The sequence below is a fragment of the Oncorhynchus gorbuscha genome, unplaced genomic scaffold (assembly GCF_021184085.1).
Source record: "Oncorhynchus gorbuscha isolate QuinsamMale2020 ecotype Even-year unplaced genomic scaffold, OgorEven_v1.0 Un_scaffold_8156, whole genome shotgun sequence".
Taxonomy (NCBI): domain Eukaryota; kingdom Metazoa; phylum Chordata; class Actinopteri; order Salmoniformes; family Salmonidae; genus Oncorhynchus; species Oncorhynchus gorbuscha.
This window is the reverse complement of record NW_025751394.1, coordinates 2,772-15,479: the sequence shown is the minus strand read 5'-3', so window position 1 is coordinate 15,479 and position 12,708 is coordinate 2,772. Positions and strand designations below refer to the sequence as shown.

At 46.8% G+C, this 12,708-nt stretch overlaps 1 pseudogene; it reads left to right on the top strand.

Annotated features, from left to right (window-relative positions):
• Window positions 1–857: 857 nt before the first annotated feature.
• LOC124029910 lies at window positions 858–12,490 on the top strand (annotated as a pseudogene).
• Window positions 12,491–12,708: the final 218 nt, after the last annotated feature.

Sequence of the window (12,708 nt, the reverse complement as noted above, 5' to 3'; positions counted from 1 at the left end):
AAAATAGTATGCGTTCAGTTACGTATTGTTGCTGTTTGCCTGTCTAGCTATCATTCCCTGTCCCTCTCCATCCACTTGTTTATTTTATTTTTTGATGTTTGACTTTTAACTTGTAAGGCAAGTCAGTTAAGAACAAATGCTTATTTCAGAATGATCGCCTGAATAGGGGTTAACTGCTCTGTTCAGGCAAGCAGATCTGACTTATGATTTGAAAATTCTGTCAGCTCTGTGGGGCTTGAACCTCACAACCTTGTTTAACAGTCCAACGCTCTAAACCACTAGAAGCTACGCTGCCACCCCAAATGGGACCCTATTCCCTTTATAGTGCACTACTGTTGACCAGAACTTATGGCAATGCACCTATTCCCTACATAGTGCACTACTTTATAAAGGTATTAGGTGCCATTTGGGATGAACACTCATATCCAAACCCATAGAGCACAGGTCAAAGTAGTGAATTATAAAGGTATTAGGGTGCCATTTGGGATGAAGGGATGAACACTCATATCCAGGACCAAGGACAGTTCACCTGGCAATTCATTAACCAGCTGACTAACCATTTTAAAAAGGACCAAGGACACCCACTGGCAATTCATTACCAGCTGACTAACCATTTTAAAAGGACCAAGGACACTTCACTTGGCAATTCATTAACCAGCTGACTAACCATTTTAAAAGGACCAAGGACAATTCACTTGGCAATTTATTAACCAGCTGACTAACCATTTTTAAAAGTTATGTATAAATATATAATGTTAATGTTATAGAACATTGATTGGTGTGTGTGATCTGTGATTGGTGGGTTGTAGGAGTTAATAACTGTATCTCTCCTGGCATTGGTCGTTTTCTAGGTGTGAATGACCGACGTGGTGTCCCCCACTGCGCTCAGCGAAGTCCAGCTCCGCCTCCTCTGCCACGATGACATAGGCAGCGCTGCTGCTGTGCGGTGATTGGTTCCCCATTGAGTGAGTACTGCGCCACACAGCCAATAGCAACACAGGATCGTATCGTGTTCACTAGAGAGAGAGAGCTGAGTGAAACTGTAGTGGTACTTTAACTTGTCTAATAAGAACAGATTTTCACTTTCCGTTTCAAAATGCTTTGCTTTGTTGAGCCCCACTGAACACAACCCAGGGCACCTGACCTCTGTCACCTGTCCTCACCTGTCCCTTGTCACCTTAATACAGCTGAATTCTACATGACCTGTCCTCACCTGTCCCCTGTCACCTTAATGCAGCTGAAGTCTACATCACCTGTCGTCACCTGTCCCCTGTCACCTTAATACAGCTGAAGTCTACATCACCTGTCCTCACCTGTCCCCTGTCACCTTAATACAGCTGAAGTCTACCTCACCTGTCCTCACCTGTCCCCTGTCACCTTAATGCAGCTGAAGTCTACATGACCTGTCCTCACCTGTCCCCTGTCACCTTAATGCAGCTGAAGTCTACACCACCTGTCCTCACCTGTCCCCTGTCACCTTAATGCAGCTGAAGTCTACATCACCTCTCGTCACCTGTCCCCTGTCACCTTAATACAGCTGAAGTCTACATCACCTGTCCTCACCTGTCCCCTGTCACCTTAATACAGCTGAAGTCTACATCACCTCTCGTCACCTGTCCCCTGTCACCTTAATACAGCTGAAGTCTACATCACCTGTCGTCACCTGTCCCCTGTCACCTTAATACAGCTGAAGTCTACCTCACCTGTCCCCTGTCACCTTAATACAGCTGAAGTCTACATCACCTGTCCTCACCTGTCCCCTGTCACCTTAATACAGCTGAAGTCTACATCACCTCTTAGTCACCTGTCCCTGTCACCCACAGCTGAAGTCTACATCACCTGTCGTCACCTGTCCCCTGTCACCTTAATACAGCTGAAGTCTACATCACCTGTCGTCACCTGTCCCCTGTCACCTTAATACAGCTGCAGTCTGCATCACCTGTTCTCACCTGTCCCCTGTCACCTTAAAACAGCTGAATTCTAAATGACCTGTCCTCACCTGTCCCCTGTCACCTTAATGCAGCTGAAGTCTACTCATTCTATTTACCACCTGTACCTTAAGGCATATTAGGCCTATAAGCCATTTAGCGAACGCTTTTATCCCAAGTGACTTAGACATGCATTTTCCATATGAGTGACCACAGCAGGAATCTAACCTCTGAGCCTCACCTGTCCCCCAACAGGTACCCAGACTCATGGTATAATGACATCACATCCAACAAGAGGTTCTTCTCCCCGCCGCCATCTTCAAGGAGGCATCGTGGGAATGATCGTAGCTGAGATCAAGGGCCGGACCAAAGTACACAGAGAGGTACGGGTGCTGGGGTAGAGATGGTCCTGACTGACTGACAGTACACAGAGAGGTACGGGTGCTGGGGTAGAGATGGTCCTGACTGACAGTACACAGAGAGGTACGGGTGCTGGGGTAGAGATGGTCCTGACTGACAGTACACAGAGAGGTACGGGTGCTGGGGTAGAGATGGTCCTGACTGACAGTACACAGAGAGGTACGGGTGCTGGGGTAGAGATGGTCCTGACTGACTGACAGTACACAGAGAGGTACGGGTGCTGGGGTAGAGATGGTCCTGACTGACTGACAGTACACAGAGAGGTACGGGTGCTGGGGTAGAGATGGTCCTGACTGACAGTACACAGAGAGGTACGGGTGCTGGGGTAGAGATGGTCCTGACTGACAGTACACAGAGAGGTACGGGTGCTGGGGTAGAGATGGTCCTGACTGACTGACAGTACACAGAGAGGTACGGGTGCTGGGGTAGAGATGGTCCTGACTGACTGACAGTACAGAGAGGTACGGGTGCTGGGTAGAGATGGTCCTGACTGACAGTACACAGAGAGGTACGGGTGCTGGGGTAGAGATGGTCCTGACTGACAGTACACAGAGAGGTACGGGTGCTGGGGTAGAGATGGTCCTGACTGACAGTACACAGAGAGGTACGGGTGCTGGGGTAGAGATGGTCCTGACTGACAGTACACAGAGAGGTACGGGTGCTGGGGTAGAGATGGTCCTGACTGACTGACAGTACACAGAGAGGTACGGGTGCTGGGGTAGAGATGGTCCTGACTGACTGACAGTACACAGAGAGGTACGGGTGCTGGGGTAGAGATGGTCCTGACTGACAGTACACAGAGAGGTACGGGTGCTGGGGTAGAGATGGTCCTGACTGACTGACAGTACACAGAGAGGTACGGGTGCTGGGGTAGAGATGGTCCTGACTGACAGTACACAGAGAGGTACGGGTGCTGGGGGTAGAGATGGTCCTGACTGACTGACAGTACACAGAGAGGTACGGGTGCTGGGGTAGAGATGGTCCTGACTGACTGACAGTACACAGAGAGGTACGGGTGCTGGGGTAGAGATGGTCCTGACTGACAGTACACAGAGAGGTACGGGTGCTGGGGTAGAGATGGTCCTGACTGACTGACAGTACACAGAGAGGTACGGGTGCTGGGGTAGAGATGGTCCTGACTGACTGACAGTACACAGAGAGGTACGGGTGCTGGGGTAGAGATGGTCCTGACTGACTGACAGTACACAGAGAGGCACGGGTGCTGGGGTAGAGATGGTCCTGACTGACAGTACACAGAGAGGTACGGTGCTGGGGTAGAGATGGTCCTGACTGACTGACAGTACACAGAGAGGTACGGGTGCTGGGGTAGAGATGGTCCTGACTGACTGACAGTACACAGAGAGGTACGGGTGCTGGGGTAGAGATGGTCCTGACTGACTGACACACAGAGAGGTACGGGTGCTGGGGTAGAGATTGTCCTGACTGACTGACAGTACACAGAGAGGTACGGGTGCTGGGGTAGATGGGACTGACAGTACACAGAGAGGTACGGGTGCTGGGGTAGATGGTCCTGACTGACAGTACACAGAGAGGTACGGGTGCTGGGGTAGAGATGGTCCTGACTGACTGACAGTACACAGAGAGGTACGGGTGCTGGGGTAGAGATGGTCCTGACTGACAGTACACAGAGAGTGGGTGCTGGGGTAGAGATGGTCCTGACTGACAGTACACAGAGAGGTACGGGTGCTGGGGTAGAGATGGTCCTGACTGACTGACAGTACACAGAGAGGTACGGGTGCTGGGGTAGAGATGGTCCTGACTGACTGACAGTACACAGAGAGGTACGGGTGCTGGGGTAGAGATGGTCCTGACTGACAGTACACAGAGAGGTACGGGTGCTGGGGTAGATGGTCCTGACTGACAGTACACAGAGGTACGGGTGCTGGGGTAGAGATGGTCCTGACTGACTGACAGTACACAGAGAGGTACGGGTGCTGGGGTAGAGATGGTCCTGACTGACAGTACACAGAGAGGTACGGGTGCTGGGGTAGAGATGGTCCTGACTGACTGACAGTACACAGAGAGGTACGGGTGCTGGGGTAGAGGTGGTCCTGACTGACTGACTGACAGTACACAGAGAGGTACTGGTGCTGGGGTAGAGATGGTCCTGACTGACTGACAGTACACAGAGAGGTACGGGTGCTGGGGTAGAGATGGTCCTGACTGACTGACAGTACACAGAGAGGTACGGTGCTGGGGTAGAGATGGTCCTGACTGACTGACAGTACACAGAGAGGTACGGGTGCTGGGGTAGAGATGGTCCTGACTGACTGACAGTACACAGAGAGGTATGGGTGCTGGGGTAGAGATGGTCCTGACTGACTGACTGACAGTACACAGAGAGGTACGGGTGCTGGGGTAGAGATGGTCCTGACTGACTGACAGTACACAGAGAGGTACGGGTGCTGGGGTAGAGATGGTCCTGACTGACTGACAGTACACACAGAGAGGTACTGGTGCTGGGGTAGAGATGGTCCTGACTGACAGTACAGAGAGGTACGGGTGCTGGGGTAGAGATGGTCCTGACTGACTGACAGACAGAGAGGTACGTGCTGGGTAGAGATGGTCCTGACTGACAGTACACAGAGAGGTACGGGTGCTGGGGTAGAGATGGTCCTGACTGACAGTACACAGAGAGGTACGGGTGCTGGGGTAGAGATGGTCCTGACTGACTGACAGTACACAGAGAGGTACGGGTGCTGGGGTAGAGATGGTCCTGACTGACTGACAGTACACAGAGAGGTACGGGTGCTGGGGCAGAGATGGTCCTGACTGACTGACAGTACACAGAGAGGTACGGGTGCTGGGGTAGAGATGGTCCTGACTGACTGACAGTACACAGAGAGGTACGGTGCTGGGGTAGAGATGGTCCTGACTGACAGTACACAGAGAGGTACGGGTGCTGGGGGTAGAGATGGTCCGGACTGACAGCACACAGAGAGGTACGGGTGGGGTAGAGGTGGTCCTGACTGACTGACTGACAGTACACAGAGAGGTACTGGTGCTGGGGTAGAGATGGTCCTGACTGACTGACAGTACACAGAGGTACGGGTGCTGGGGTAGAGATGGTCCTGACTGACTGACAGTACACAGAGAGGTACGGTGCTGGGGTAGAGATGGTCCTGACTGACTGACAGTACACAGAGAGGTACGGGTGCTGGGGTAGAGATGGTCCTGACTGACTGACAGTACACAGAGAGGTACGGGTGCTGGGGTAGAGATGGTCCTGACTGACTGACAGTACACAGAGAGGTACTGGTGCTGGGGTAGAGATGGTCCTGACTGACAGTACACAGAGAGGTACGGGTGCTGGGGTAGAGATGGTCCTGACTGACAGTACACAGAGAGGTACGGGTGCTGGGGTGAGATGGTCTGACTGACAGTACACAGAGAGGTACGGGTGCTGGGGTAGAGATGGTCCTGACTGACTGACAGTACACAGAGAGGTATGGGTGCTGGGGTAGAGATGGTCCTGACTGACAGTACACAGAGAGGTACGGGTGCTGGGGTAGAGAAAGTCCTGACTGACAGTACACAGAGAGGTACGGGTGCTGGGGTAGAGATGGTCCTGACTGACTGACAGTACACAGAGAGGTACTGGTGCTGGGGTAGAGATGGTCCTGACTGACTGACAGTACACAGAGAGGTATGGGTGCTGGGGTAGAGATGGTCTGTGAATGTAGTCCATATTGAACATGTTGGAAGAGATGTCTGTTATAGACTGTGAATGTACCCCATATTGAACATGTTCTCAGGAGAGATGTCTGTTATAGACTGTGAATGTACTCCATATTGAACATGTTGGAAGAGATGTCCATTATAGTCTGTGAATGTACCCCATATTGAACATGTTCTCAGGAGAGATGTCTGTTATAGACTGTGAATGTACCCCATATTGAACATGTTGGAAGAGATGTATTGATAGTCTGTTAATGTAGTCCATATTGAACATATTGTTGGAAGCTGAATGTATTGACAGACAGTAGTTAGTGGGGTCACATTAAAGTCAGGGTTGGGGTCACATTAAAGTCAGGGTTGGGGTCACATTAAAGTCAGGGTTGGGGTCATATTAAAGGCAGGGTTGCGGTCATATTAAAGTCAGGGTTGGGGTCATATTAAAGTCAGGGTTGGGGTCATATTAAAGTCAGGGTTGGGGTCATATTAAAGTCAGGGTTGGGGTCATATTAAAGTCAGGGTTGGGGTCATATTAAAGTCAGGGTTGGGGTCATATTAAAGTCAGGGTTGGGGTCATATTAAAGTCAGGGTTGGGGTCATATTAAAGTCAGGGTTGGGGTCAATCCCTTTTAAATGTCAGTTCACTCAGGAGGAACACATCCATTCCAATAGTTTTCTATGAGGATCATTTGGAATCTGAAGTTTTACTATTACTATCTGTAATGTAAATGGGTTTGATCATAGTAGTTGTATTACTATCTGTAATGTAAATGGGTTTGATCATAGTCACTGATCTATCTGTAGTAAATGGGTTTGAGCCCAACACTGATCATAGTAGTTGTGTTACTATCTGTAATGTAAATGGGTTTGAGCCCAACACTAATCATAGTAGTTGTATTACTATCTGTAATGTAAATGGGTTTGATCATAGTAGTTGTATTACTATCTGTAATGTAAATGGGTTTGATCATAGTAGTTGTATTACTATCTGTAATGTAAATGGGTTTGATCATAGTAGTTGTATTACTATCTGTAATGTAAATGGGTTTGAGCCCAACACTGATAATAGTAGTTGTATTACTATCTGTAATGTAAATGGGTTTGATTACTATCTGTAATGTAAATGGGTTTGAGCCCAACACTGATCATAGTATTTGTGTTACTATCTGTAATGTAAATGGGTTTGATCATAGTAGTTGTGTTACTATCTGTAATGTAAAAGGGTTTGATCATAGTAGTTGTGTTACTATCTGTAATGTAAATGGGTTTGAGCCCAACACTGATCATAGTAGTTGTATTACTATCTGTAATGTAAATGGGTTTGAGCCCAACACTGATCATAGTAGTTGTGTTACTATCTGTAATGTAAATGGGTTTGAGCCCAACACTAATCATAGTAGTTGTATTACTATCTGTAATGTAAATGGGTTTGATCATAGTAGTTGTATTACTATCTGTAATGTAAATGGGTTTGATCATAGTAGTTGTATTACTATCTGTAATGTAAATGGGTTTGATTATAGTAGTTGTATTACTATCTGTAATGTAAATGGGTTTGAGCCCAACACTGATAATAGTAGTTGTATTACTATCTGTAATGTAAATGGGTTTGATCATAGTAGTTGTATTACTATCTGTAATGTAAATGGGTTTGAGCCCAACACTGATAATAGTAGTTGTATTACTATCTGTAATGTAAATGGGTTTGAGCCCAACACTAATCATAGTAGTTGTATTACTATCTGTAATGTAAATGGGTTTGATCATAGTAGTTGTATTACTATCTGTAATGTAAATGGGTTTGATCATAGTAGTTGTATTACTATCTGTAATGTAAATGGGTTTGAGCCCAACACTAATCATAGTAGTTCTGTTTCCAGTAGTGCTGTTAGTTCCACATCCCTGTCACTCACATTCCTTAGGAACATTCTGAAATGGAACACACTGACATTCTACATTCTGTTTATAGTCTCCTACTAATTAGACCTGAAGCAGCTGTAGGGGGGTGGAGGGGAAGGGGGGTGGAGGAGGTGGAGGAGGAGGGGAGAGGAGAGAAGGAGGGTGGGGACGAGAGGTGGGGGTGGAGGGGAAGGGGACGAGGGGAGGATGGTGGAGGGGAGAGGAGGAGGGTGGGGGGTGAGGGGAGAGGGAGGAGGAGGGAGGTGGGAGAGGGAGGGAGGGGGTGGGGATGGAAGGGTGGAGGAGAAAAGGAGGGTGATAATGGAGGAGGGGGGCATGAGGTGGAGGGGTGTGGGGGATGGAGGGGTATTGAAGAGTAATGGAGAGAGGTGTAGGGGGTTGTGTTGCTCGGTATACATCTGCAGGATGGAGACATCCTAGCCTCTAGATGTCCTGGTGTTAGTCCAGTGTTTATAAGTACTAATAGCTCTGTATAACCTCTCCTCTCTGCAGGATGGAGACATCCTAGCCTCTAGATGTCCTGGTGTTAGTCCAGTGTTTATAAGTACTAATAGCTCTGTATAACCTCTCCTCTCTGCAGGATGGAGACATCCTAGCCTCTAGATGTCCTGGTGTTAGTCCAGTGTTTATAAGTACTAATAGCTCTGTATAACCTCTCCTCTCTGCAGGATGGAGACATCCTAGCCTCTAGATGTCCTGGTGTTAGTCCAGTGTTTATAAGTACTAATAGCTCTGTATAACCTCTCCTCTCTGCAAGATGGAGACATCCTAGCCTCTAGATGTCCTGGTGTTAGTCCAAAAGTTTATAAGTACTAATAGCTGTGTATAACCTCTCCTCTCTGCAGGATGGAGACATCCTGGCCTCTAGATTTCCCGTGGACACCCAGGTGGCTTACATCCTGAGTCTGGGGTGGTGAAGGAGTTCAGGAAACATGGAATAGGTAGGTAGACTGCCACATGGAATAGGTAGGTAGACTGCCACATGGAATAGGTAGGTAGACTGCCACATGGAATAGGTAGGTAGACTGCCACATGGAATAGGTAGGTAGACTGCCACATGGAATAGGTAGGTAGACTGCCACATGGAATAGGTAGGTAGACTGCCACATGGAATAGGTAGGTAGACTGCCACATGGAATAGGTAGGTAGACTGCCACATGGAATAGGTAGGTAGACTGCCACATGGAATAGGTAGGTAGACTGCCACATGGAATAGGTAGGTAGACTGCCACATGGAATAGGTAGGTAGACTGCCACATGGAATAGGTAGGTACACTGCCACATGGAATAGGTAGGTACACTGCCACATGGAATAGGTAGGTAGACTGCCACATGGAATAGGTAGGTACACTGCCACATGGAATAGGTAGGTAGACTGCCACATGGAATAGGTAGGTAGACTGCCACATGGAATAGGTAGGTAGACTGCCACACTGGCGAGTCACGAGTCATTGAGGTAGTCACCCCACATGACCGTGTAGTCACGGTAATTAGCTTCGCCGAGCTCGGATGCTGCTGATGGGGCAGCAGGGTAGCCTAGTGGTTAGAGCGTTGGACTAGTAACCCGGAAGGTTGCAAGTTCAAATCCCGAGCTGACAAGGTACAAATGTGTCGTTCTGCCCCTAAACAAGGCAGTTAACCCACTGTTCCTAGGTCGTCATTGAAAATAAGAATTTGTTCTTAACTGACTTGCCTAGTTCAATAAAAAGTAAAAATAATTCGTAGCCTACCAAACTTTCTAACTGCCTGGTACTTCAGCACTCTATTGTCCCTCTAATCACTCTGACATCAATGCAAATGTATTAGAAAAATCTAATCCAACACTTCATGAGTGCCCATGAGCGCATCATTTCTATAGGCTTTGCAATTGTGGAAGAAAAAAAAAGTGATGGCCTCTAATAAAAAGAGGGAGGATCCCATCAGCTTTCTATAGGCTAGTGCTTTTGCTGTTCGTTAGGCCTACTCATCTAGTTGGCTGATAAAGTGAATGTGGAGAGTTTTTCCAATATCTTCAATATGCACCTCGGAATTGGATAAGGACGCTCGCAGGTGCATCTCCGATGTGTCTGTCTTCACTTGTAGCCTGTGAGAAAGACCTTGATCTCGTGACGGAGAGCCATATGAGTGAGAGACGCTTCGGACTGCGCAGCATACTCAGGGAGAAGGTCACAACGCAGCACTCCGGGCCCCAAAAGGCACAGATATATTTTCTTAGGGTGCGTTATGGCCGCAAAGGGGGATGCAGCCGTGAAATACGAGGCATTATCAAGTTCTTGTCAATTTGTGAATGAGAGACTATTGGAGTGTGTACAGCCTGCGCAAACAAACTGAGCAGAGCTCAATGTCTTTTAAAGCAAACAAACTGAGTAGAGCTCAATGCCTTTTAAGCAAAAAAACTGAGTAGAGCTCAATGCCTTTTAAGCAAACAAACTGAGTAGAGCTCAATGCCTTTTAAGCAAAAAAACTGAGCAGAGCTCAATGCCTTTTAAGCAAACAAACTGAGTAGAGCTCAATGCCTTTTAAGCAAAACAAACTTAGCAGAGCTCAATGCCTTTTAAGCAAACAAACTTAGCAGAGCTCAATGCCTTTTAAGCAAACAAACTGAGTAGAGCTCAATGCCTTTTAAGCAAACAAACTGAGTAGAGCTCAATGCCTTTTAAGCAAACAAACTGAGTAGAGCTCAATGCCTTTTAAGCAAACAAACTTAGCAGAGCTCAATGCCTTTTAAGCAAACAAACTGAGTAGAGCTCAATGCCTTTTAAGCAAACAAACTGAGCAGAGCTCAATGCCTTTTAAAGCAAACAAACTTAGCAGAGCTCAATGCCTTTTAAGCAAACAAACTTAGCAGAGCTCAATGCCTTTTAAGCAAACAAACTTAGCAGAGCTCAATGCCTTTTAAGCAAACAAACTGAGTAGAGCTCAATGCCTTTTAAGCAAACAAACTGAGTAGAGCTCAATGCCTTTTAAGCAAACAAACTGAGTAGAGCTCAATGCCTTTTAAGCAAACAAACTGAGCAGAGCTCAATGCCTTTTAAGCAAACAAACTTAGCAGAGCTCAATGCCTTTTAAGCAAACAAACTGAGTAGAGCTCAATGCCTTTTAAGCAAACAAACTGAGTAGAGCTCAATGCCTTTTAAGCAAAAAAACTGAGCAGAGCTCAATGCCTTTTAAGCAAACAAACTGAGTAGAGCTCAATGCCTTTTAAGCAAAAAAACTTAGCAGAGCTCAATGCCTTTTAAGCAAACAAACTGAGTAGAGCTCAATGCCTTTTAAGCAAACAAACTGAGCAGAGCTCAATGCCTTTTAAAGCAAACAAACTTAGCAGAGCTCAATGCCTTTTAAGCAAACAAACTTAGCAGAGCTCAATGCCTTTTAAGCAAACAAACTGAGTAGAGCTCAATGCCTTTTAAGCAAACAAACTTAGCAGAGCTCAATGCCTTTTTAAGCAAACATTTTTCAAATCATCATTAGACTCATCATGCAGCCTTACAATGTCTTAAACATCAAAACATATAGCCCAACATTAGTAGAACAACTAAAGTTACATTAATAACTCTAAATGAAGCATATCAGAATCCCTGTTTCAGAATAGCGGAATGTGCGCACTTCCTTCAAATCATCATTAGACTCATCGCTTCCTTCAAATCGTTTGGAGAAAATATTTATATTTTATTCAGCTTTGTTCAATCGTATTCTTCCTATTTAAAAATAATATAAAATATTGCCAGGGAATTCTAAGCATGTCTTGTCTGCTAAGTGAACTAGTGTCGCCCACAGCCATATGGCACAGCCAGATCAGGACCTAATAATAAGGACAACTCAGAGTACGCTATTCTGTTCTTCTGAAATAGACCACATTCTCTTCATATCATGCTCCTTTAGACCTGTCTAAAATAAATTGTTCATTTATTGTGAAGGTGTAGGCTATATTACATGGATTTATTTGACTTTTTAAAAATGGCTTGTAGGCTGTGTGTGGGAGCCAGGAGATGCTAAATGTGTTGATGTTATGTAATTAACCTGTCACTCACCGTGAGACCGGCAGTTATTTGACTTGGCTTGTAGGCAGTTATTTGCATGACAATTATCGGCTGACAATTTTTGTGACCGCCACAACCCTAGGTACACTCAGTCACTCACTCAGTCACTCAGTCACTCAGTCACTCAGTCAGTCAGTCACTCAGTCACTCAGTCAGTCACTCAGTCAGTCACTCACTCAGTCACTCACTCAGTCAGTCAGTCACTCACTCACTCACTCACTCACTCACTCACTCACTCACTCACTCACTCACTCACTCACTCACTCACTCACTCACTCACTCACTCACTCACTCACTCACTCACTCACTCACTCACTCACTCAGTCACTCACTGTCCTGCTACGCTCTTCTTCTCCCCCTCCCAGGCTCCTTGCTGCTGGACAGTCTGAAGGAACACATCTCCACCACGGCCCAGGACCACTGCAAGGCCATCTACCTCCACGTGCTGACAACCAACACCACGGCTATACATTTCTACCACAACAGGTAGGTAGGTAGAGACCTGCTATACACTTCTACCACAACAGGTAGGTAGGTAGAGACCTGCTATACACTTCTACCACAACAGGTAGGTAGAGACCTGCTATACACTTCTACCACAACAGGTAGGTAGAGACCTGCTATACACTTCTACCACAACAGGTAGGTAGAGACCTGCTATACACTTCTACCACAACAGGTAGGTAGAGACCTGCTATACACTT